This window comes from Mus musculus, chromosome 1 (genome assembly GCF_000001635.26).
Source record: "Mus musculus strain C57BL/6J chromosome 1, GRCm38.p6 C57BL/6J".
Lineage (NCBI taxonomy): Eukaryota > Metazoa > Chordata > Mammalia > Rodentia > Muridae > Mus > Mus musculus.
In genome coordinates, this window is record NC_000067.6 from 66,205,581 (window position 1) to 66,231,875 (window position 26,295).

At 38.0% G+C, this 26,295-nt stretch overlaps 1 protein-coding gene and 1 long non-coding RNA gene across 18 annotated transcripts in view; one reads left to right on the top strand and one right to left on the bottom strand.

The window, feature by feature from the left end:
* Map2 (microtubule-associated protein 2) overlaps positions 1 to 26,295 on the top strand; it is a 267,382-nt gene that overhangs the window by 30,379 nt on the left and 210,708 nt on the right. The gene's annotated exons all lie outside the window — the stretch shown is intronic.
* Gm51629 lies at positions 11,932 to 25,083 on the bottom strand. Its single transcript, XR_003947841.1, has 3 exons — positions 20,907 to 25,083; positions 20,705 to 20,739; positions 11,932 to 20,370 (listed from the first exon to the last, which is right to left on the bottom strand). It is a non-coding gene; the product is annotated as a predicted gene, 51629 (long non-coding RNA).

A 26,295-nucleotide genomic window follows, 5' to 3' on the forward strand; every position in this document is an offset into this window, starting at 1 on the left:
AATATGCCTTTGTCAAAACCCCATTTTCTAACTGGTCCCTGACTGATTCACGTACTAAGCAGAATGGTAGTGCTTCATAAGGATCCTCAGCACAGTTGCTACCCAGTGTGTAGGTACAGCTCTAGGAGGCTAAACATAGCTCTGTTCCCGGCATCTTGTTTTTCTTCTGCAGGCCTGAGCCTCATTTGTGTGGGTTCAGTGAGGACTTGAGATGCCAGGTTTCTCCTGAAGTCCAATTTCTCTGCTTGAAAAAAACCTCATTTTAATGAGCAGTTAACCTAGTTACTGTCTGCATAATATGTGAATCTTTGCATTGTATAAATGCATACCTCAGCATAGCTGTAGCCATTTCTAGCCTCTGTCTGTAATTCTATATACAAAGATTGTGTTGCTTGTTAGTGGGATTTTAGCCAGCTTGAAATTGATGCGGAAGTATTGGATTGGAGGAGCCAAAGGAATACATTGGAATAAAAAAAAATATGTTTTTTCAAGTAAAGCCTTTAGAGTCAACCTGATCACTTCTTTGAGGTAAAGCTAAAAAGTAAGAGGGAGTTTGAAATGACAGGTTTCTCTAGGAATGGACCTGTGATCTCAGAGTACACAGTATGGGGGAAGTTTGACCTATATGCAAATAAAAGAGACCTATTTCTTCGAGCGATTGGGTTTCCCTAGCTTCTTCAAGGAGATGAAACCCACTTTCATCGGTCCCCTGGCAGGCTCTTCTCTCTAGAAAGGAATTCTGTCTGCAACCTGCCTCTTTCTTTTGAGCACAGGTCAGTCTCTTCCTTTTAATCTAAAGACATTCTTGTACTCTTTGTATCTTGTCATTTACCTAGAGAGAAGTCATGATATTTATTACTTCCTTATGAGATCCTCAGACATATCTCAAGCTATTTCATGTTTTTCGGTCTCTGATAATGACATTTCTGACAATGTATATTTTTAGAATGTAATTGTTAGTTGGATTTGAATAAAGCCACACTAAAGAATGGATGCTTATTTCAGCATCTTTAGCAACCATGTGGTGGATACCTGTGGCAGATAACCCCATCTCTCATGCTGCCTTTTCTCTTTAATCCACACTAAAATAATAGCTATGGTTCAAGAAGAAATATGGAGGCCTCCATGCAGGAACAGTGTAATATCTTTCTGAGCACTACTCTTGCAAGCTGACATCATTTTTCCATGTCAGAACTAAAGGGGATGCAATGGCTCACTATTGTCTCTACAAACATTGTTCATCTTTCTTATGTATAAATAATAAGTCTCTATGTTTTTCTTTTATCCTAAAAGAGATTTAGATGTTGACCTTGAATATTTTTGCTCCTCATTCTTGCATTGCAATCCTGGATTTGCTTTCTTTGTTTTCTTGCTTGCCAATGCTCATTGATGGTTTGAGTGTAGCTTAGGCAGAAAGTGATTCTGTCTTCTATAAAACATGATTCAGGCAGGGTGGAAGTGTGCTTCATGGTCTCTGTGCTTAGGACTCTGTTATTATGTCTCAGAATGACAACCTAATTGTAGAGATGTTGTTGTTCCTTTCGAGATGGCTTGAACCCCGGATATTCCTCTGCTTAATGATGCATAATCAGCCATTATCCATCTTGTATTTATGCTTTTGTGAAGAAATTAATGACAGACTGGCCGTGAGAGTAATTGTTTGGCACTTGCCTAGCAAATTCATTCCAACATTAGCCAGAATTTATGTTTTAAAAAGCAAGTTTCCCTTCAAGAAACAAAACAGAAAATTTTATCACTTATTACCATGAAGATACTTTAATATTTGGATGTATATACTCTTACTTTTGAGACAAGGAATCCATAGCCTAGCATGTACAAAAACTTACTAAGCATTGGGGGGACGACCTAAAACTCTAAAACTTCCCAACTCTATCTCTTAAATTTTGGAATGTATACTTTTAACATATAACAGTGCAGCATAATGGTTTAATATTGGCTGCAATAAATGTTTAGATAAGCACATGTGAGTATGTGTGTGTGTGTGTGTGTGTGTGTGTGTAAGTAGAGGTTAAATCACTCAAAGTTTTTCACATGCTCATTAACAATGAAAGTCTTTAAGGCAAGAAACTTGCACAGTTCACACACACCCTCCTAGCGTACTTTGAGGCTCTACTTGTCTGTACAAGGTTTGAGGCAGTAACCAAGATGCTTGCTTTTGCAAGTAAACCAAATTCTTGGTTATAATCTTTGTCTATGCCAATTCTTTTCCCAGTTAAGGGCTACTGTTGTGCCTTTACTCTGATGGAAGCAAAAAAAGGCCCACACCAAGTTGACCTATGGGTAACCGTGTGGAGCATTTCCTTGATTGATAATTGGTATGGGAAGGCTCAGTTCATTGTGAGTAGAGTCAGCCCTGGGCAGGAGGTCTGAGATTATATGAAAAAGCAGACAGACCAACCCACGGGGAGCAAGTCAGTAAGCCTATTCCTCTACGGTTTCTCCTTCAATTCCTATCTCCATATTTCTGCCTTGAGTCCTTGCCCTGACTTCCCTCAGTGATGGAATGTAACCTAAGAGTTGCAGATGAAATAAATCCATTCCTCCACAAGTTAATAGTGTTCATGTTTTTTAATTGCCTTTTTTATTTTTGAGATTGAAATATAATTTCTTCATTTCCCTCCTTTCCTTTCTTCCCTCTAAAGCCTCCTATATACCTTTCTTCATTCTATTTTAAATTCATAGCCTTTAAATCTATCTATCTATCTATCTATCTATCTATCTATCTATCTATCTATCTATCACATTTAATATATGTATATATATGATGATAAATAATATGTTCTCAATTAATATATATATTTCTAAATATATAAATATAACTCATTCAACCTATATAATGTTAGTTGTGTGCATGTTTTCAGGACTTGATATTTGGTTTTGGACAACAAGCTTGCTCTTCCCTGACCTGACTACCATAATATGACAGCCTAGAACATAGTCATGGTGGTTTTTCACAGCAGTTGAAATCCTAAGACATCTTCCAGACCTATGTTAGAAAAATCATAAGCATACTTACCGAATACTTGATATCTTAAATTTTTCCATACATAGAAAACGAGTTTATTTAAAAATATGGAACTTAAAATAATATATAGTAGTATTGGGTTTATAAATATGTCATAGCAAACATTTACATACTAGTCAGAGGGCTATTCATCTGTCCTGAATTCTTCTTAATGTGAGTGTCCAATCCTATTTTAGTCAGTTTAGTCTACTCTAACAAAGAACACAGGCTGGCTGAGGGCCTTCAACTTAAAGCAATTTGTTTCTCAGTGCTAGCAGCAGGGAATTCATCATCAAGGTAAATGTTTAGAGATGGCTCTCATCTTCCTTCGATGGCAGAGGAACAAGCTCTATTTTCTTTTTTTACAAGTATACTCTCCCCCTGGGACTTCATTTAAATAAAATGACCTATCTTAGTCTCCGTCTTCAAATATCTCTTTTTTAGTGACAGTGCATCAACATATCACTCAGAAAGAGAGACTTAATTTATTCCAGAATACATTTCTTACAAGAATCATAAGTCGGGACTACTATTAGCCACAAGAGTCACATGTGGAATGTGAGGTGAGGGAAGTGTTAGCTGATATGTACAAGTTCAAACAGTAAGTAGTAAAATGTGAATGTTTCTCCAAAAGCTGTAGCAAGTAGACCCAACTTTCCCTTTTCAGTTTCTTTCGTGTGGGTTTGAGTTCAGGTTACCCATGTGCTCATGATTGATTTCTTGATATACTTGTATCGAATGATTTTTATCACTGTGTGATTCAAAGGGATGTTTCGAGTAGGCTATTTGTACAACATTTTACTTCTATGGAATCATTGTAAAATTTGACTGATACTTTTCATCAGCAGTCACATACTATAGTAACATTTAAATATAGATTATATATTTAATAAATATTGTCTCTGAAATAGTTGCAGGCTTTCCCAAGGCAGGACTCAACTGTGTTCATTATGACCAGGACCAAGAACGAGCTCGTTTGCTAGTGTTCTATAGTTCCATTTCTTCCCGTGATTCTTATATGTTCAAATTGTAGATGAACATTAAGTTGGCTTCCAGAGAAACAGTACAAAAATTACTAGCATTGAGTATCTTATATATTGTAAAACATTAATAAAAATCATCATTTCCTATTTTTAATATATGTAAAGCTGAACGATATACATGTATTTGTATATTTTAAATATCTAGTAATAAATAGAAAGTGCACTCCAAAATGCTGAATTTACAGTATGCATGTCATCTGGTAATGCAGGATAGCTGCACTCTCACTCTTAACTTGCTAATAAGCATTGATCTGTCTCTAAAGCTCATATGTCTCACCTTTGACCTCCACTGTTGCCGTCACCATGACTGAAGCTTATTTAATATTCTAATGCCAAGAATATAGTCAAGCATTATACTTACAACTATAATTACTCATATAATGGCATCATAAAGATTTGTTAATTTACTCTTATTTTCTCTGACAATTGTTTTGCCCCCAAATCAAAACTTCTATATGTTTTATCAAAAACAATGAAAAATCTAATGAAAATATAATCTCTATATGCTTGCAACTGCATATGGACACATAGGCCCACACATGGACATGCACACACACACACACACACACACACACACACACACACACATACACACACACACAGTCTTCCTCAGTCTCCCATACTTGCATTCACAAGAATCAGACAAATCAAGCAGATCATGTAATGAGATCCCATTGCATCAACAAGTTATCATAATTAGTGAATATTTCACTGCGTAAAATGTAAATTTCTGCATCATGATTTGGTCTTATGAATCTTCCTAAATCACTCACAATATGATTTAGAAAGATGTAATTGACCTACATATATTATCGAAGTTAGGGCTTTTATTGCTGTCATAAAACAGCATGCCCAAATTCAAGTTGGGGAAGAAAGGGCTCATTTCCTCATACAATTTGTAGTCCATTGTCCAGGACTTCAAGGTAGGAGCTGATGTAGAGGCCATGGAGGGGTGCTGTTTACTGGCTTTATCCTCATGACTTGCTCAGCCTACTTTCTTATAGCACCCAGGACCACCAGCCCAGGGATGGCATAGCCTTCAGAGAGCCAGTCCCTAATACATCAGCTATTATTTAAGGAAATGTACCACTAGCTAATCTGATGGGGGCATTTTCAACCATGGTTCCTTATTACCAAATGACACCAGCCTGTGTCAAGTTGACAAAGAACTAGCTAGCATATATATCAGAGTGGTGACCCATTCAGTAGAAAATGGTAGGGACATGTATTATAGGATTCTGTGGAATCCTTCAGCCTTGGAAACAAGAAATGAACCAAAGATATTCTTTCAGCTAATGTTTTTGAGTAAATTGCCATGGGAGTATATTAGAGAATGTGTTCAACTTATGGTCAGTAATATGAAGATTCCAATTTTAATTAAGGATCTTGTTTTCTATCTTGACCATGCAACACATGGTCTCTCTAAGCATCAAGTTACTCAGCCACTATAAGGTAACAAGGATAATTCTTTGGATAGTTAATAGAATTATGGACGCAGCCAACAGGTTCTTACATAAAAGTTTGGAAAACTTCGTGATGCCCGAGGAGTGTGAAGGAGGCTTCCAGCGATCTGTGTTCCACTTGCATAAAGATGTGAATTTTGTTGTCACATTTTCCATTCCTTCTGGGGTTAGGCTCGTCCAAAGTAAGCCACAAGATGTGTGCTGCTCCAGTCCTCTGCCCATTTCAGCCACTTAACTGAATTGCTTCTGGAAAAGACAATATTTTCTTGATTTTGTTGGGACTCTTAGATTTGTCTTTGTTAAATGACTAGAAAGGTTATATGCAGTATCAGTTTATTAGGGTGTCCTAAGGATTATTATAATAATGCAAATAAATAGGTATGTGTTTCTCTCTGACAGAAATCCCCGCTGTTAAAATGCCAAGAATCCCATTTTTATAAAGTAGGATCATTACAAAAGACTTGGCTGCACTCCCAGAACAAGAGGTTCCCTGGTGAGAAACCACCTGTTAGCAAAGTCATCCCACTGTTTAGTGTCTTAGAGAAATATAAATCACCCTGAGAAAGCGGTGCAGGGAGCCTCCAGGCAAATTACTTCCCCAAACAATTGAAAGTCTGCAGTTATACCTTACTTGTACATTTGAGATACATTTAAGCTACAACCTCTGCTACTGAAACCCTCTGTAAGAAGTCGAAACAGTAACATTGGTGATAAAGAAAATAGCAAAGCAGAGTTTTAGACTAAAGCCAGGCAGAATAAGTAACAGGTAAAAATAATTCAATAGCTGGAAGCCATTCCTAGTTAGAGGTCAGAGGAGTTCCCATTGAGAGGTGCTTTGGAAAGGCTGAGGTAACTGGTTACTTTGTTTGAATAATAAAGCAACTGGAAGCTTAGAGACACAGAAATATATGTTGAATCACAGATTCTCCTCATTACCTATTGTGTTTGCTTTTTAATAATAATAATAATAATAACAATAACAGCTCACATGGGGATATCACTGTGTTCCCAGTCCTGAGTCATGTAAGCTGTATATCGAACTTCCATTGAAGTCAATGACACACGTAAGACTCCTTTCTCTTACTGTGGAATGGTGGAGGGTGTATCTAAAAGCACAAGCTGTGTTTTAGCTTCCAGTAAATCTTGGAAGCTCACTTTTGTAGTTTCCTCTCACACTAAATGAACACCTATTGCAAGGAGCTTCTGCAAATATTTTACAATACATGAAAAGTGCTCAGAATAATCAAACACAATGTTATTTGAGAAATCGTTATTAAGCATAGTAGTGTAAGCAGCCATTTTAAAATCAAGCTATTTCTATCTGTGGGATTCAATTTACTTTTGTCAGACATTTTTTTTTTTTTTTTTTTGTCTGCTGGGAGCTTTCAGGCTTAGTCTGCATGGCAGAATGGTTAAGAGCTGTCTAGCTTGCTTGCTCTTTAACTGTGATTCTAATGAATGTAACTGGATTCTTGGGCAAGCTACAAAGCTGCTTGTTTTCTAACTCTGTAAGGAGAGGGTGTTTAAAGAGGAATAAAGAGAGTGTGGAGCAAAGTGCCCACACTTTGGTCTTCGTTCTTCTTGAGTTTCATGTATTTCACAAATTATATCTTATATCTTGGGTATTCTAAGTTTTGGGCTAATATCCACTTATCAGTGAGTACATATCATGTGAGTTCTTTTGTGATTGGGTTACCTCACTCAGGATGATGCCCTCCAGGTCCAATCATTTGCCTGGGAATTTCATAAATTCATTCTTTTTAATAGCTGAGTAGTATTCCATCGTGTAAATGTACCACATTTTCTGTATCCATTCCTCTGTTGACGGGCATCTGGGTTCTTTCTAGCTTCTGGCTATTATAAATAAGGCTGCTATGAACATAGTTGAGCATGTGTCCTTCTTACCGGTTGGAACATCTTCTGGATATATGCCCAGGAGAGGTATTGCAGGATCCTCTGGTAGTACTATGTCCAATTTTCTGAGGAACCGCCAGACTGATTTCCAGAGTGGTTGTACAAGCTTGCAATCCCACCAGCAATGGAGAAGTGTTCCTCTTTCTCCACATCCTCGCTAGCATCTGCTGTCACCTGAATTTTTGATCTTAGCCATTCTGACTGGTGTGAGGTGGAATCTCAGGGTTGTTTTGATTTGCATTTCTCTGATGATTAAGGATGCTGAACATTTTTTCAGGTGCTTCTCAGCCATTCAGTATTCCTCAGGTGAGAATTCTTTGTTTAGCTCTGAGCCCCATTTTTTAAAGGGGTTATTTGATTTTCTGGAGTCTACCTTCTTGAGTTCTTTATATATATTGGATATTAGTCCCCTATCTGATTTAGGATAGGTAAAGATCCTTTCCCAATCTGTTGGTGGCCTTTTTGTCTTATTGATTGTGTCTTTTGCCTTACAGAAGCTTTGCAATTTTATGAGGTCCCATTTGTAAGATTCTTGATCTTACAGCACAAGCCATTGCTGTTCTATTCAGGAATTTTTCCCCTGTGCCCATATCTTCAAGGCTTTTCCATCTAGAGCCTGCCATATATGGGGATCCATCCCATAATCAGCCCCCAAATTCTGACACGATTGTATACACTAGCAAGATTTTGCTGAAAAGACCCTGATATAGCTGTCTCTTGTAAGACTATGCTGGGGCCTAGCAAACACAGAAGTGGATGCTCACAGTCAGCTATTGGATGCATCACAGGGCCCCCAATGGAGGAGCTAGAGAAAGTACCCAAGGAGCTAAAGGGATCTGCAACCCTATAGGTGGAACAACAATATGAACTAACCAGTACCCCCCAGAGCTCGTGTCTCTAGCTGCATATGTAGCAGAAGATGGCCTATTCGGCCATCACTGGAAAGAGAGTCCCATTGGTCGTGCAAATTTTATATACCTCAGTACAGGGGAACACCAGGGCCAAGAAGTGGGAGTGGGGGACTTTTGGGATAGCACTGGAAATGTAAATGAAGAAAATACCTAATTAAAAAAAAGTATAGCAGAAAAAAAAAAAGAGTGTGTGGAGTAAGAGGAGGAAGGTGTTGAAAGCCCTGTGTCAGTGTTTGCTAAGTGCTCAACCAGTGACAACTGTTACCATAACTATTTTCTTCTACTGCTTTCTCTCTTCAGACCTGAGAGCATGAGGTATTCTTTCTACTACGTTTGTTTGGTTTTCCAAGACAGGGTTTTCTGTGTATGCCTTGCTGTCCTGGAAATTGCTCTGTAGACTAGACTGGCTTTGAAATCACAGAGATTTGCCTGCATTTACACCTGGCCCAGTGTTCAAGGTGAAGCTTAGCATGTTAAAGATGTAGGAAGCATCTCCAGACATGTAAAATCTGTTCAACAGCTCTTATGTCATTTGTTTGTCATGGATCATACTCAAGTTTTCTGTTAGAAATGCCTAGTGCTTCTTGCATTTTGGATGCTTTCCTGTCGCCTGATAGGATGCTAGCTGCCATCCACAGGCAGACTTCTCTGCTGGTCACTAAGGAACAGATCATTATGCTTCCAGTGATAGCAAACTCTGAACTTCTCTAGTCTTCCCCATGCTTATCCATAATTTCAGGGCTGTGGTGGGTGTCAGGTAGATTTTCAGACCATTCCAGTTGAATATCTGTGAGAGGCTCTATTTGTTCAAACCTCCGTGGCCTCCTGATGAGTCCATCCATGTCTTAGCCTCTGAAACTATTTCCATTATTCATTAACAATAGTTTCCAAGGACTGAATAAGATATCTCTCTAGATTAATTGATTTTTCTATGATTACATTCTCATTCACAAAATAAATATTTGTAGATACAAGTAAGTAGAAAAAGAAATTTTAACCCAATCACATTTAAGTGTTGGCAATCTGTATTTACTTGTGTGTTTGACATTTTAGTGTCTATCTGTCTGTAGTTTCCCCCCACAATTTCTAGAATTAGAACTTTCATTAAGTACGAGGTACATAAAATAGATGGAAGGTCTTGGCCTTCACTATAAAGGTTCTTAATGTCTGACTGTGTTTCTGGTGAAAGTGTGTCGGCACATGTCTACCAAGGGAAGACAACATAGGTGAACTGAAAGACAAACTGGTTCCTTTGGGTGTGGACATTGGTTTCATAATGATGCTTTGGCTTAACCTACAAAATCATTGCAGTGCACTAAACTTAATGACTCAGGGGCCTCGGGACTCATGGGGAAAGGAATCCATTGCTAGCTATTTTTCTATTTGCTCTTAAAAAAAAAAAAAAACTCCACTTTTTGTTATAGTCTATAACAAATGTCTGCTCACCTGTGCTTTTGCTAAGCCAGCTTGTTTTGATGAGTAATTAAAGAATGGAAACTTTGAGGGCTGGAGAGATGGCTCCGTAGTTAAGAACATTGGCCGCTCTTCCAGAAAATGTGGGTATAATTCCCAGAAACTACATGGCAGCTCACAACTGTAACTCCAGTTCTAGGGGATCCATGGCACCAGACATGCATGTGGTGCACATATCTGTGCATGCAGGCAAAAATACCCAAACACATAAATAAAATAAAGTAAAATAAAAATGTTAAAAATAAAGAATGGAAACTTTGAATAACTATCTTCAGGAAAACAATAACAGACAGCAAAGAAACTCATTGAATACTCAGAAAATCTACTTCTAACAAATTCATGATTGTGGCATGAAAGCCATTCAAGTGATTCAAATCGAGCAGAATACATTTCATATTAATACATTACCATAATGGCTGTGAGGAGTCAACCTCTTAAAGAGGCGAAACGTGATTTAGCTGCTTTCTGGCCTGTTCTTCGGGTTCCCAGAATGCTTGTCTTTGTGCAAATCAGCCTATAAGCACTTGAAACAAGGTGGTGTCTTTTCTTTCTGTAACCTCGGGACAGATCTCACTTGATCACTTCATGAGATCTGAAAAGGGATGTGCTAGTTATGGGGCTCAGCAGGTAAAAATGCTTGCCACCAAGCCTGATGACTTGAAGTCAGGCCCTGGGGACCACCTGGTGGAAAAAGTAAACAACCCAAAAGTTGTCCTTTGACTTCCATCTGTGGTAGCACATGACTTTAATCCCAGAACTTGGAAGGTAGAGGTAGGCTGATCACTGATTTCAAGGCCTGGTCTATAGAGTGAGTTTCAGGACAGAGCAAGTGTGCAAAAAAAAAAAAGGAAAGCAGAAGAAAAGTTCTGCAGTTGAGAGCTGGCTCTCATTCCTATGATGTTCTTTTGAACTGTGTCATTTCTTTGGTTAATATTATTGCCCATTTGGGAGTGGGCACACATGCCACAATGTGCACACTTGTGCAAGTTGATATAGCTGTGTAGAGCCAGTTCTCCAGTTCCACCATCTCTTGGTCTCAGCAGTTTGAACCTGGTTTCCAGGATTCCACAGCTAATGTCTTTACAAATGTCATCTGTCCAGTCACGTTAATTCTCACATACTTGGTTTCACAACAAAATATTGAAATAGTTCTTAACTTTTTACTGTAAAGTGAAAACCATCATTTTCAAAATAGTTTCTTCTTAGTGCTTTCTGGTCCCAGTCTACATAAAGTCTGACTTGAGTGGCCTCTGGATGCGTGAGAATGTTTTTTCTTGTTTTTCTCGTCCCTCCCTAGGGAGAAAGCCATTTTTAACCTATTACTTTCTTTTGGATTTTAAAAAATGAAAGTAAAATAGACTATCTAGTCCTTAATTTTAATTTCAATACATTACAATGATATATAACTAGAATACATTTTAAATAAAAAACTTTATAATGCATGCATTAAAAACTAATGGCCACTTTTACCCCCAGTGAAGCTGGCATCATACAAGCTGAATTGCCCAGGATCAGCAGAATCAGAGAATGGCATTTCGTGTTCTAAGGATGTAATTGCAGTACTCTGTAGCAGCTGTCTCTTCCCATTTCCTTACCTTTGTTAGCGTCTCTTTATTGAAGGTGTCATTGTTGGTAAAATACCATTATTTGATGGAATCAAATTAGAGATAATAGATTTGGTGTAGTGAATGAAATCACTGATGTCAGGATTGCTTGCTTTTGAACTTGCTCTCAGCATCTAGGTTTTGAATGATTTATGTGGGCTCTGACAAACATGTCTTCCTCTGGCATGTCTCACCATGAAGAATGTGACAGATCATCAAACCCAAGTCCAGGAGTGACTAATAAGCATACATACATACATACAAACACATACATACATATGTATGTATGTGTATATGTACATTAAAAGATCTGTCTACAGTGAAAGGAAGACATTTAAGACTCTAGTCTAATGTCATTCCTACTTATATGGATGGCTGAAATTCTCCAGTGATGTTTACTAAGACTCCCGGCACATTGTTAAGATAGGGTCGCTTGTTCATTGTTCACTTGCTTCAATTTTACTCTTTTCCTTCCTAGACAGAAAGGCGCAGGTGTTTTGTTTGAAATAAATGATATTTCACAAGGAAATCATAACTCTGTATTCTTCTACCTTTGGGTTAGTGTGGCAAGCATCTCTCCATTCAATTTTATAAATTTATTCAATATTAAAATAATAATAAGACAGGGAGAATTAGGAAGGGCCTGAAGGAGACAGTGTTTCAGTTTTCCTGAAAGGGAAGACTGGAAAACAGATATCACTCATGGTTTCTAACTTGTGCACCTTGGGTTATTTCTAGGATTAGTGGATTTATCCCAGTCTACATCAGCTCCTTCCTACTCCATCAGTGGTGCTAAGGTCATTAACACACTCACAGTGGAAAGCTGAGGCTGTGGAGCTGGCTCTGAGGTTAAGCTTGCTCTGCTCTTTGGAGGGTCTGAGTTCAGTTCTTAGCATCCACTTAACACGAGGCTCAAAACCACTCTTACTCCAGCTCCAGGAGATCGGATGCTTCTTCTGACCTTGGCAGCACCCAAACACATGTGACGTTCACTCACATACATGTATGTACACATACATATACATAAAAATTTCTACAGATGGCTCTTTTATAAAAAAAAAGCCAAGGCAATTAATATTGGTTTGTATAAAGGTTAGAAAGCATGGTTTTATATTTAGGGACAATTGATAGCATTTTAAAATAAGTATTTACGGCATAAGTAAAACTTGCTTGTATTTTAAAATCTGAAGTTATTTTGTCTTTTATTTTCTTTAACTACAGTTAGGATTCAGGCATGGAGAGGGGCATGGACTTATAATGGCTCTATTTTCTTGAGCTGAGGTTCTTTTTGTTTTGTTTTGTTTTTGTTTTTGTTTTTGTTTTCTGTTGTTCCATTTTCTATATGTATTGATATATGACACTGACACGTATATCCAGGATCTCCAGAATGCTAGGCAAGAGTTCCACCCCAGAACTGTGAAGCCAGTTAAAGGGTATTTTGTTTTGCTTTGTTTTGTTTTGTTTTGAGAAAACCTATATTATTCCAGAATTAAATCTGCCAAAACCAGAAATGAATGAAATACCAAGTCAGTCAAAGTACATTTACAATTGAATTACAATTCAGATGAGTTCTCTGTCACAGGGATGAATAATCCATCATTTGCTGCTAAGAGTGTCCCCTCAGATTGAAAGTCAAATGATTTCACATAAGACAGCTTCTGTAACCCCAGCCTCACTAAGAGAAGGACTCACAAGCTTCGGACTCTTTTCAAAGAGACTCCATTGCATGACTACAGAGAATGATCATATGTTGAAACACAAAGTTGGAGTTTGAAATTCTTTCCATTTAAAAATATCTCCCTTACTACAGGGAGCAGTAATACTTTTTTCCGCTCCAGGATATAACCTCTTGGCATTTATTTTTCAGTTCTTCATATGTGTTCTCAATACCATAATCCATGGCTTCCACATAGGTCTTAACAATAGCTTATCTGGCACATGCCTCAGGATCTGAGGCACATGTAAGTTTTGTTTGGTGATGATTCCCAGAGGTGTGATTTATAAAGTATGGGCATCTTGGTGATTTAGCTTTGATGTCAGAACAAGGTGATGGATGATGGGTGATGGCAAAGCCAAGTCTCTTCCAAAGCCCAAGTCCAGTCTTTATGCGCGCTCAGGCCAGTGAAGACTGATGGACTAAAAGTTCAAAGAAACAAGTGCTGGCACTTAGTTAATTCCTTGCCCAATTACCCAAAGCTAACATTGTGTGGATGACTCCAGATACCATCAAACTGAATAGGCTCTAGCCAGCAAAGGGCCCTGTAATGCTTCAGGGGGTGGGGTGGGGGCTTTTTATTCTAAAAAATATAAGATTATAGGTTTTGTCTCATTTCAAAGTAATGCTGGGTTGTAATTGTGTCTGTTGCCCATTTTGCCACTTGAGGGAATGGGACTCTCCAATTGGCTTCTTATAAAGTATCCTTCATTAATAACACCCTAAGTATTCTTACTCTAAGCCACACAGAACATGTCTCTACACCAGCCATCTCCCATAATGTCCCAAGAAGAAAAGTAGGCCCTACGCAAGTTAATTTACCTCACTGTGATTTAGTTCCCTTCTGCGAATTAGGACTTTCTACAGGATTGTGGTTTAGAGAAATAGATCTGCGGGGTGTGTACAAACTACAGTTTAGCAATTGGCTTTTCTTCTCTTTGTGAAATTGTTCAATTTTCTGCCCAGCTATTTAGATGAGTGATGAATGTCTAATCAATGCTAACTGTATTAGAAGATGAGGGGTGTGTGTGTGTGTGTGTGTGTGCGTGTGTGTGTGTGTTTGTGTGTGTTTTCATTTTCTTTGTACATTATAGGGGTCAATGCCTCATGAAGGGCGAGGTTCTCAGTGCATGGAGAATCCATTCCCTTTGAAGAGTTTTTTTGTTTGTTTTGCTATTTTTTGTTTTGTTTGTTTGTTTGTTTGTTTGTTTTTATTGGAGCCAGCCTTATTAGGATATCTAATTTTAAGATTTTAATAAAGCTGAAAAGTCTCATGGAACTTTGTTGTTGTTGTTCAATCTAGTGCTTTCTAAGTGAGCAAAGCCTTAGTTTAGATTCAGTTGCTCTCGAGTCTGTACCTTCAGCTCTTTAATCTCATAGGTCCCACGATTCCTGTGTTTTGACAACTGTTCCAACAGATAATAATATGTTACCTTTGGCAAAGAGTTTTACAGATTGCTTCTAATTAAAATGTGTGGTTGCCTTTGATCATCTTACCCTCACTTACTAGATGAGGAAACTGGAGACAGGCATGGGGTAGCCAAGTCCCATTCCACTGCCTGCGGCAGCCAGTATGTAAGAGCACTTCTCTGTTGTTCTGCCCCGTCAGGCTTAAGGGTAGCATCCAAAATGATACTATCAGGACCACACCAAGAGTTCTGGGCTGAACTGGGTCATGGAATCTTCACAATAAAAATTAGAGTTAAAAGAGAGCCTGGAAATTGTATCGTTCAATTCCTCACTTGTAGTTACTTTAAACAAATTTATGACCAGAGGTTTTTTTGGGCCCTTATTTTAATTCTTGCATGACAATAATTACATTTTGATTTAGAGCTCCACATTTCTTTCATTGCTGGATACTTCTGCTTAGTATCAACCTTTATCTGAAGTTTTTACGCATTTGCCTGAGCTCTTTCCTTAACCCACCGGGTATTTTATTCTTTCCCATCAGATACTGATTCTGAGTCGAGAAGGTTGATACCATGCTTGCTCATTATATTCCATTGACCCTTGTTGTCTTTAATTCTCCCAAACAGTCAAGATTTAGAATTTTTATTTACCACTTTGAGGGAAATATGTGCATTTTTCTTTTCCTTTCTCCCTCCCTCCTCCTCTTCCCTTTCCTAGCTGCTGATTAAGTGTCTTTACTTGCTTTTCTTCTCCGTCCTCTAGGAAGAGAAGAAATAGTGATATCATAGTCAGCCACACCTTATCCTTTCTCAAATTTCCATGTGGCAAGCTCTTTACAGTCATTCACCATCTTTGTTCTGTATCTTTGTGTCTCAGTATCTCAATATCTTTGTGCCTCTCTCTCTCTTTGATTCCCTTTCTCTGTTTATGTCTCTCCTTGTCTCTCTGTCTCTATCTACTACAGACATACACACATGCATGCACACGTTGTTTTTCAGTGCCCCAGTTCTCAGCCATTCAGGTTGATATTTCCCTAAGTAAAGCATAGCTCCTGCTTCCAGAGTCTTATTGTAAAATTAACCCCTCTCTCTCTCTCTCTCTCTCTCTTGCTCTCTTGTTCACTCTCTTACACACACAGATACACACACACACACACACACACACACACACACACACACACTAAAACTTGAATATGAAAATGACAGATCTCCACCCACGGCCCCCTACCCCCAGGCCTGGAACATAGTGACTGGGAAGTGAAAACACTATCATGGATGTACCAATTCCTGATAAACACGGAAATCATAGGTTTCCGTTTTATTGAGGGTCTCCAATCTCAGCAGCCACCTGCTAACTTTATTGCTGCACCAAACCCACATTTGCTCTCAGACCTTAGCCATCCATACATTATTTTAACATAGCAAATCTTCCACGTTCCAACTTAGTATGTCTTGCTTGAATTTAAACACATGTGATTGAGAGAAGTGAACATTTGAACAATGCTCTGGGCTCAGCAAACGCTGTGCAGGAAGAGGCAGTCAGTGGAAACAGCTTGTCATGGAGATGAGCAATGCCCCCTGGCACCGCTTTTAAAAGGAGGGATGAGCAGCCTCACATATGGCAAGTTCTTGTGTGTGCTTATCCAGTCAGGCATGTTATTAGTGTTTTACTTTAACGGTTTCCTTGTGCTATCCTGTAATTACACATACAGTTTTTCTTTGCAGACTTTCTCTCCTACTAAGAAACTCAGAAACAATCTCTTTCTTCAATAATTCACCTACACAGTATACTTACTCTTCTAGGACAGTCCATTTCTCTATAGCTCCATGTATTACGCCCCAGCCCTATGGTTATCCAGGGTTCAAACTGGGGTTATAAAAATGCTATACTCTATGTTTCCCCACACTAAGACAACTCAGTTCTACAAGTGTACACTACTAAAGCCACCAGGCTTTTTTTCTCTAGTCCATTCAAGTAGTTCTGTATTTTCCAAAAGAATGAAAGTACTGAGGAATGCCTGGACAGGAAGTAATCCTTGTATGTTGTTTGGTCAGATAATAAATGCAAATGTTTTCACTACTAATTATTATACATTTATGATAAATTGTCTTTTGAGGGTTATCATATCATGATGATTTACTAAATATTTTAAGAACAATATCCTTGATTTCCACATTTAATAAAAAACAAGGGAGTGATATTCAACAATAGGACCATGCCTCTTTATTTGATGTATGTTAATATTTAAGAATGTCTTTTACCCTTTGTGAATGAAGGGTTCATTTACTTTTAAAATGTCAAGGCAAGCATTGTATGCAAACTTATATTCAATCATTTAGCTTGGTAATGTCATTTTCTCATCCTTATTGGCAAAGTGGCCAAGTATACATAGTTCTAAGCTATGGACCACAGATATATAAATTGAGGCAGCACTGCTCTTGGATCCATCACTCAACAGCAGTCTTTACATTAACATTTGAAGCTGTGTGTGCTGACAAGTAATACTGGGATGTTTATATATTAATATGGAGTGTAATAACGGGAAATTAAGAGTGATTTCTATAAAATTATAAGCATACTTGCCCAAAAGAACCCTGGTATTATTTTGTGGTTTCATTAAATGCTAAAAGTGTTTTTAAAAAACGTTAAGGCAAGGAGATATTTTAACAATAAAGTAAATCTGGCCTCTCAGCATTTTCTGACTTTAAAAGAGTCCTAAAAAGTTCATGCAAATGAAATTCTTCATCAAGGTAGCAAAAGAGAAAGGAATACTATAAATTCATGATGCAACAGACAAGTTGTGAGCTGAGAACTGGGGGCTAAAAATTGAACCTGGGTTCTCTGGAGGAGCAGCCAACACTCTTACCCACTGAGCCATCTCTCCAGCTCCTTTTGGTCTATAACCTTAAAAAGTATAAGAATTCTTAATGAGCCATCTGAAGTACTCTTAAGACCAATTTGTGAAATCTTTAATAAAGGTTTTACATATGAAGAATGTAATTATCAATTGGAACAAGTCAGGGAATAAAACTGAACTTATTATTCATCATTTAACCACCCCTTGTAAAACAGTGAGTGCCTGCACGTTTACACTGTATTTTCCAGTGTGTATTTCACAAAAAGCAGTCTCATATCTTCTCCTGTGATTTCCTCATGAAAAAAATATTTCCAGCAAGCTGCCTTCAGTTTGAAGAGATCCACTTCTGTTTGTCTTAACCAGGTGAGTCTGTGCCCAGAGACTTGCTCACATTCTGCAATCCTGATTCAGGGTGTTTCCTGACATTGAATACTTCAGAGGAGGAGGCAAGCTTTAAAAACAGCGTTCATTACCTCAGATGCTCTCTGTAGCAGCTAGTGGCTAACCCAGGGGAGTTGGAAATACAGGAGAGCAGCCAGGAGGTGAACAAAGCAATTTTGGTAACAATTGGCTGTGGTTTTGTCTTGCACATGTTCTTTGCTTTGATGTAAGCCTTGGCTCACTGCAGCCAATTGAGTTAAATGACTTAAGACAATGACTGCTGAACACACCAGTCAGTAAGATGTTTTTCTTAGCCAGAAAGTAAGGATTACAAGTGTTTTGTGTAGTTTTTGTTTTTGTTTTTGTTTTATACTTTGGATTGTAGGAAGGTAAAGATGTAGGTTCTCTAATATTACCTATTGATTATTCTGTCAGCCTAGAAAATAATCTATAGTCTATAGGATAGGTATTCTAAATTTCATTTCTGATAGTAGTTTGATCAGGATTCAATTTAGTATATTTCACTTTGGAAATAAATATTGCTATGAGAAAGGAAAAGGATTACATTATTATAATTTAATTTGTATATAAATAAAAATAGCAACTCTTTTAAGATATGACATTTTAAGAAAGGGGTATGCTATTGAAGTTTGAAATAATTTACTTATGAAGTAATATTGTATTACACAGTGAAGGAATACATGAAAATTGTTATTTTAGCCCTATGTATATGTGTGTGCATGTTTATTAATGTGTGTTTATTGTATGTATATGCATTTATTATGTGTGTGTTTATGTGTGTTTATGTCTATATGTGTTTATATATGTAGCTCAAATCTATAAATAGGAAGAAGAAATACATAGGTAATTTTCTCAATTTTCAAAGAACACATCTGAATTCTGAATCTTATTTGAGAATATTTTTGTGCATTTTTTGAGATTATAATATAATTGTAGCATCTCTCCCTTCCCCTTCCTTCCTCTGGACCTTCACATATACCTCTCCCTATGCTCCTTCAGACTCATGGCCTCTTTGTCACTTCTTGTTATAGCTTGCATATGTGTATATGCATAAATGTATATATTCCCAATTATAATCTCATTGTCTCCTCCCTGTCAAGGTGGTAATTTCAGTAGAGACTTTCTCAAGTGACAGCTCTTCACTTACTATCAAATGACCATTGATTAAGTTGAAAGCATTCATATCCTTCCCCAGTTTTCCAAGTGTATGGCACAGAATGTACCTAGCTCTATTTATCTTCATCCTACAGACTGGAGAATTGATTTATATTTATATACCAGTTGAGAACAGTCTGTAATACTGTTGGAAGTTTACATAAAGAAATTAACATCCTACTATGTGTTTATACACACAGGCAAACCACAAGCCATGAGTGGAAAACTGCCTTCTGAATAGTTCTTCAAAAGGGATAGTTGAAAAATGTTGTCTTTGAGATATATAAATTATAATTGAAATTTTGTTCTCTCTTTTTATAAAGACAATGGGAAACAACTCTGAATTAAAAGGCTAAATGTTTGTTCTCTTCCACCTTAGGATAGGATAAATATGAGGCCACAATATTCTATAACATTAGGACAAACTATCCTATCTACTTACTAGTATTTGTTGGAGAAACACACGTGTGATCTTAGGGTACATGATGCAGGAGAGGCTTTAGAAGATAAGCAGAGACTATGTTGAAGAGTTAAGAACAAGATAAAGGTCAAATCAACATTAACTATATTCATAAACAGCATTTTTGTTTGTTTGCTTGTCCCCAACAGGGAGTTTAGTTCAGTTTGTGGTGGGCTTGCTTAGCATGGACCAGGCCCAGAATGTGTTTTCCTACACTGCTCAGAGAAAAGGGAACAGCCACATGAGAATGGAATCCATCTACAGTTTTAGTTTTCATTAATTAGTTCATTCTGAAAAACTATCCATTTTGTATTTCTACATTTTCTTGTTTTACTGAATCTTTCACTTTAACACTAAGGGATTACTGCAGCTCATGTGTAACATACCTTATGATGTCTAGGATCAAGAAACAGGAACAAGGTCTGTGACCATGTATTCCAGAAGCTTCTTAGATGGTCTCCAGGAAAATGTAAATATTTTCCCCTTGGAAAAATGATCAGGTGAGAAGTTGACATATACTGTGATCCTTTTAGCCTTTGAGAGAGCAGCAATTTTCCCATAGTTCTCAATGTTTTTTGTCCTTTGGACTGAATATCTCATCACATCCATTACTCATCTCAAAATACAGGTTTGGGCCTGGCTTTGGGGTACAAACCTATAATCCCACCATTCAGAAAAACAAGACAAGAGACCCTAAGTTCAAGGATAGTTTGTGCTACAGACTAAGACTCTGAATCAGACAAATAAAAACAAGTTTCCTACACACAGTTCATGTTTGCATGCATGCTCACACGCATGCATGCACACACACACAGAAGAGGCACTGTTTCAGATCGGAAGTAGGACTAGTGGAAGGCATGGCAGGTGGTGGTGAGCATGGGTGAAGTCCAATGGCGTGAAGTCATGAACACATTGCAGTGAAATGCACCGTTTCATTTGCTAAATTAAAAAATGAAAGCAAAATTCTTATCACCTATGGCAGAGAAAAGTGCTCTCCACCCCCCCACCCACCCACCCAACAACAAACATTTAGAAAATGCTTCAAAATTGTTAGGAATTAAAGCTGGCTGAGACTTTTCCCCAAGAATGCGGTTATGTTCTCTAAGAAGCTTCTGGGAGGGAAATCATAATCAGAACATAGCATATGGATAAATCTATTTTCAATAAAAGAAAATTGGGGTGGGGAATACATGTGGTTATGGGTCCTAGTTTCAGAATGGTAATACAGATGGTCACCCATTGCTGGCCTGTAACACAGTGGTAGAGCACTTACCTAAGAAATACAGAGCACCGGATCCCATCTCAGGGCTATAAATAAAATAAAACAGGAGCAAACAAACATGTTAACATTTCCTTACTGTGGAATTAAACATCTCATTAAGCAAAGGCAGCAGAGAGAGCCATTTACAGAAAGGGACTCAGCCCTGACATCTCCCTGCCAGTCTCCATTTTGTTTTTCCTTCAGCCATACTTACAATTGAGGCTGTCACCTGAGAAATGGATGGCTGCTCTCCACTTGCTTATCCTGAAAGTGAAATACATCCTGCTGGTCGGAGACCCATTTCCCTAATGGTGATTAAAACTGGGCAGAGAGCCCACTCTACTAAAAACAGTCTCCAAGACCTGTCACCAACTTCAGTCTGGGAAGAGCAACATTGGAGGCTTCATTCCTTGAAAAATACACAATGTCCATATGATTAAATGCACTACGTGCTCTCTCTCTCTCTCTCTCTCTCTCTCTCTCTCTCTCTCTCTCTCTCTCTCTCTCTCTCTCATTTTCTGGACCACAGAGCGCACCTCTAGGCCTTAATTATGCCAGCTGTTCCTTAACCCATCACCTAAATATTACCCTCATGTGTCAGCTGGCTTGACAGAATACCTTATACGTTCTCTTTAAGACAATTCATCTTTCTTATTCCAAACTACATGTCTTTTCTTCATTTGAGAAAAGTGAGTGAGTTCTTCAGAGGAAGAAAAAAAAAAACATAGAGATTTTATTCAGCACCATGTGAAAGCAGCCCCTCCACCCTTTGTCATCTTAATTGATTTCAGCTAAGCATTCAGAACTTCACCACAAAGCTGCCTGAGCTATTTTTCTTTTAAAATGAGGCCAAGTCTTGCTGGCACCCATGAAGAGGGCCATACTGACAGAGGGCAATTTGCCAGCAGGGTTCAGCTGCAAGGCCAGAGTCTGAGGATAGCTTCTCCGTGCCTTTTCCTAGAGTCTGCAGGGGAGACAGCCTGTAGTCCAGGGTGGCACTATGTAAGAGGTACTTTGAGGACTTTTCAGATGACCCTGTGTCAATGAAAATGATCCGCTGATTTCTTCAGATTTACTGGCGTGACTAGGGATGCTGGGCGATAAGTGTGGCCAGTGTTGTGCGGGTTTGAAGTGAGTCCATTCTGAAACAAAACGTCAGGGTTGTTCTTTCCTTAAAGATGACCAGAACACCTACATAAAATAAGCCAAGGTATCACAGAGATGTCCGGCTCTATCAAAGAAAGAAAAATGTGACACGTTAGTGTTGTTGATTGTGTTTGGTTTTCTTTCCATGCTTTGGCCAAAACCACATGAATCTTAGTGTATGCCTTCCCTCCTCCTACAACTGTGCTTAATGGGGATATGTGTGGACAGAATGAACCTTAAGTTGTTATAGAACCAACATGAAGACAATTTCTACATCGACATTAAAGAATTTATCCAAGTTATTTTTTTCTTTTCTCTCCCTCTCTTTCTCAATCACTTCTCTCTTCTCACCATATTCCATTTTCCCACACTATTGTGATGCTAACAAAAACTACATTGATAAATTACCTACTGTGCTCCATAAGAAAATGCTGATGGGGCTAAAGTTTCCTAGAGTCTGAGTCAGATCAGTTAGAGATAGATTAAAGAAAAAAAAATCAACACACATCATGGGAGTCATGTCAGGACAGGTCCCAGTACCTATTTGGGAAAGACAGCAATTTTAGAAAAATCAAACAGTTCAGCTTAAAATCCTGATCATGTCCCTCGTGTGTCATCTCAACAAAGTTGCTCTCTGTGTCTTCAAATGGAGTGAACACAAGATTGTTGAGTTCATAGGCATTCGAAGAGCTATGTGGGTTAATCTATCTAATGAGTCCTCAGCTTAGAACAAACAATGATGATTCACTTGTTAATTTTAAGGGCCAATGTCAAGTTCCCAGAATGCATTTGGATATGGGCATACAATTTATAATATCTTAAGAACAAGGAACAGCCAAAGTAAGAGATAGCATGGTTGTGTCACCGACACCCATCACATTGCAGCCACTGAGCTTTCGCTGTGGTGTCCACTTTCTCAGCCTAAGTAGGACAGGCATGTGTAAATAATTGACTCTCTGCTGCTGTTTACATCATTAATAAACCTCCTTGCAGCAGCTGTGATCGCCCACCTGCTGCACAGTGCTACAGCTTTTGCTTTGTTGGTTTCTGTTCCACTTCCTCTCCAAAGTTGGTTATGCAAATGCATTAATTGATATCCTGGGAGATTTAGCTTGAAGGAGTTGCTTGTGTTTGGACTGGACATTTTAACTGTAAGTGGATGAAATTCAATAGGCTTTGTGGATTTTTCTAGAGGCGATGCCTCTTTGTATCTAACTTACCCACTCACACAGTTTCATTGGTTTGCCTTCACTTAAACACTTGGATTTGTTGAGAAGCAATTAATAAAATCTTTTTGGAGGAATGATTTTAATGAGTATGAATTTCTAACCATCCTAGCATATGCTGATTCAGCTTTAAGTGGTGAAAGCTAGTGATTTGTTTTCTGTAGATTCCTAATAAGCATGAAATATTTTTAACATGAGAAAATGCAATGGGTTCCAACTTATGGTTGCTGTATTTTTCTTTGAAATACTTGTACAAAGGCATATCTGCCTTATGTATAAACCTCCATCTTTAATTTAAATTACAAAAGGAATTCTAGTGGTTGAGGGAATTGGCAGGGAAAGCTACTTAAAATATTACAAATAATTTAGATGAAGCTTTTTTGAAGAAATTGCATGGGTATTTATACTACTCTGGAGAATATTAATATGTTAAGTCATGTAGCTATTTAGTTACTGGAGAAGCATGTTGATAATGGTCCTTTTGATATCAGTTGTGTATATCCAGACACCCATTACATAAAAGCTTAATTAAAGTTCAAAATGGTACCATCAATTTGCTTTTCTGCTTTCTGCCTACTAACCTAGAAATGCTGCTTTCATAATTCTAAGAATCAAGGGAATAAAGCATGAAGAATTCTTGAGTAAAGACAAAGAACTGTAGACCATTTCAAAGATTCAATAACTAGATAAGATATAAGTCACTTCTAGCTTGAGATAGAAAATTGTGTAACTTTAAACTATAGAAGAGAGTGGTATTTGGAATAGTACACATCTACATGAAATAAATAAATGTTTAAAAAAAGTTTTAAAGTCATGAAACATTTTAGTTTATTAATGGGAATTTCAAAGGGACACTTTGATTTCTCTCAGCCTTAACAGGTATTGTAGCTTAGTGTTGCAAGTGTTTGATGTCCAAATGAGACATCAAAATAAAAAGTAGGAAGTCCCAAGGACAAATGGGTTTTGTATCGTTGAACCTATAAATATACTTCCTGCTACTTTTGTTTCCTGTGTCTATCTTGGATATGTCATTTCCATTCATTTAATAATGAGTAACTATTTATGTGCATTTGACATTTTCAATAATTTTTCTCATCATCCCTTAACTTTTAAAATGGACATTGTAAAATAACCAAAATATTTTAGTGAGTTGTGAATAGTGACTAAGAGTAGTGAATAAGACTTAAACTCAGTGAGTAATCACAATGCCATGGCTGGAGCTCTTGGAAATTCTGAGGCAGAACAGTTTCTAGCATCGGTGAACGATAGGTCACCATTGGGATGTACTGCTGTAGGCCACAGATGATCCTCAGGAGCACCAGGTGAACAATAGGTCACCATTGGGATGTACTGCTGTAGGCCACAGATGATGCTCAGGAGCACCAGCTTTGTAAACATGGATCTTTTATTCCATCTGGAGGAAAGCTACTAGGCCCCAATTTGCATGAGAAACTGTAAATCTATTTTATCTATTTTGTTCTTAGGTAGTTCATTTTATTGTGGGATTTTTAGATCCCTGGGGACATTTTAAATATGATGACAAGCTAGTATTGTTTTATGTGTTTTGGGATGGGGGCACATACCTTAGCTTTATAAGCAACTTGAAATTGGAACAATATATAGCTTTTCTTTTTCTTTATTATATATTTTATTATAGCCACTGGCCAAACCTGACCCTGCCTTGTAGATAATGAAATGTGTTATTTAAAATTAAAATTAAACTTCATATCAGTATTTACATTATCATGAAACTTCATCTGGGAGGAGGAAATCTTTGAAACAAATGACTTTAACTAAAAATAAAACTTCAGACATGTAAAAAGTCTAGAAGTTGTTGGTTAGGGATTATGGGTCTCGGGTTAGTATGTAATCATTAGCTGGCATTGTTCTTGCTAGTGTTCTCACTTCCTTCTTTGGGTCTTCATCTCCCTTCTCCTTTCACTGTAGTGCCATGTCTCTATGCCTCCTCTTCTTCCTTCTCTCAGTCTATTCTTTCTTTGTACGATTTCACTTTGCGTCATCTTGAAGTATTATCTATACCAGAAGGCATATATTTACTTTTCTTTTTTTTTTTATGTATGGATTTCTTTTTTTTTTCCATTTTTTATTAGGTATTTAACTCATTTACATTTCCAATGCTATACCAAAAGTCCCCCATATCCACCCACCCCCACTCCCCTGCCCACCCACTCCCCCTTTTTGGCCCTGGTGTTCCCCTGTACTGGGGCATATAAAGTTTGCAAGTCCAATGGGCCTCTCTTTCCAGTGATGGCCGACTAGGCCATCTTTTGATATATATGCAGCTAGAGTCAAGAGCTCCGGGGTATTGGTTAGTTCATAATGTTGTTCCACCTATAGGGTTGCAGATCCCTTTAGCTCCTTGGCTACTTTCTCTAGCTCCTCCATTGGGAGCCCTATGATCCATCCATTAGCTGACTGTGAGCATCCACTTCTGTGTTTGCTAGGCCCCGGCATATTCTCACAAGAGACAGCTACATCTGGGTCCTTTCAATAAAATCTTGCTAGTGTATGCAATGGTGTCAGCGTTTGGATGCTGATTATGGGGTGGATCCCTGGATATGGCAGTCTCTACATGGTCCATCCTTTCATCTCAGCTCCAAACTTTGTCTCTGTAACTCCTTCCATGGGTGTTTTGCTCCCAAATCTAAGGAGGGGCATAGTGTCCACACTTCAGTCTTCATTCTTCTTGAGTTTCATGTGTTTAGCAAATTATATCTTATATCTTGGGTATCCTAGGTTTGGGGCTAATATCCACTTATCAGTGAATACATATTGTGTGAGTTTCTTTGTGAATGTGTTACCTCACTCAGGATGATGCCCTCCAGGTCCATCCATTTGGCTAGGAATTTCATAAATTCATTCTTTTTAATAGCTGAGTAGTACTCCATTGTGTAGATGTACCACATTTTCTGTATCCATTCCTCTGTTGAGGGGCATCTAGGTTCTTTCCAGCTTCTGGCTATTATAAATAAGGCTGCTATGAACATAGTGGAGCATGTGTCCTTCTTACCTGTTGGGGCATCTTCTGGATATATGCCCAGGAGAGGTATTGCTGGATCCTCCGGTAGTATATATTTACTTTTCTGTAACTATGATAAAATACCATGGCCAAAAACAACCTAGAGGTCATGGTTTATTTTAACATGTAGTTCCAATGAATGCTGTTGTTTTTGGCAGGGAAGGCATGACACCAGTCAGGCAAAGTGTCTT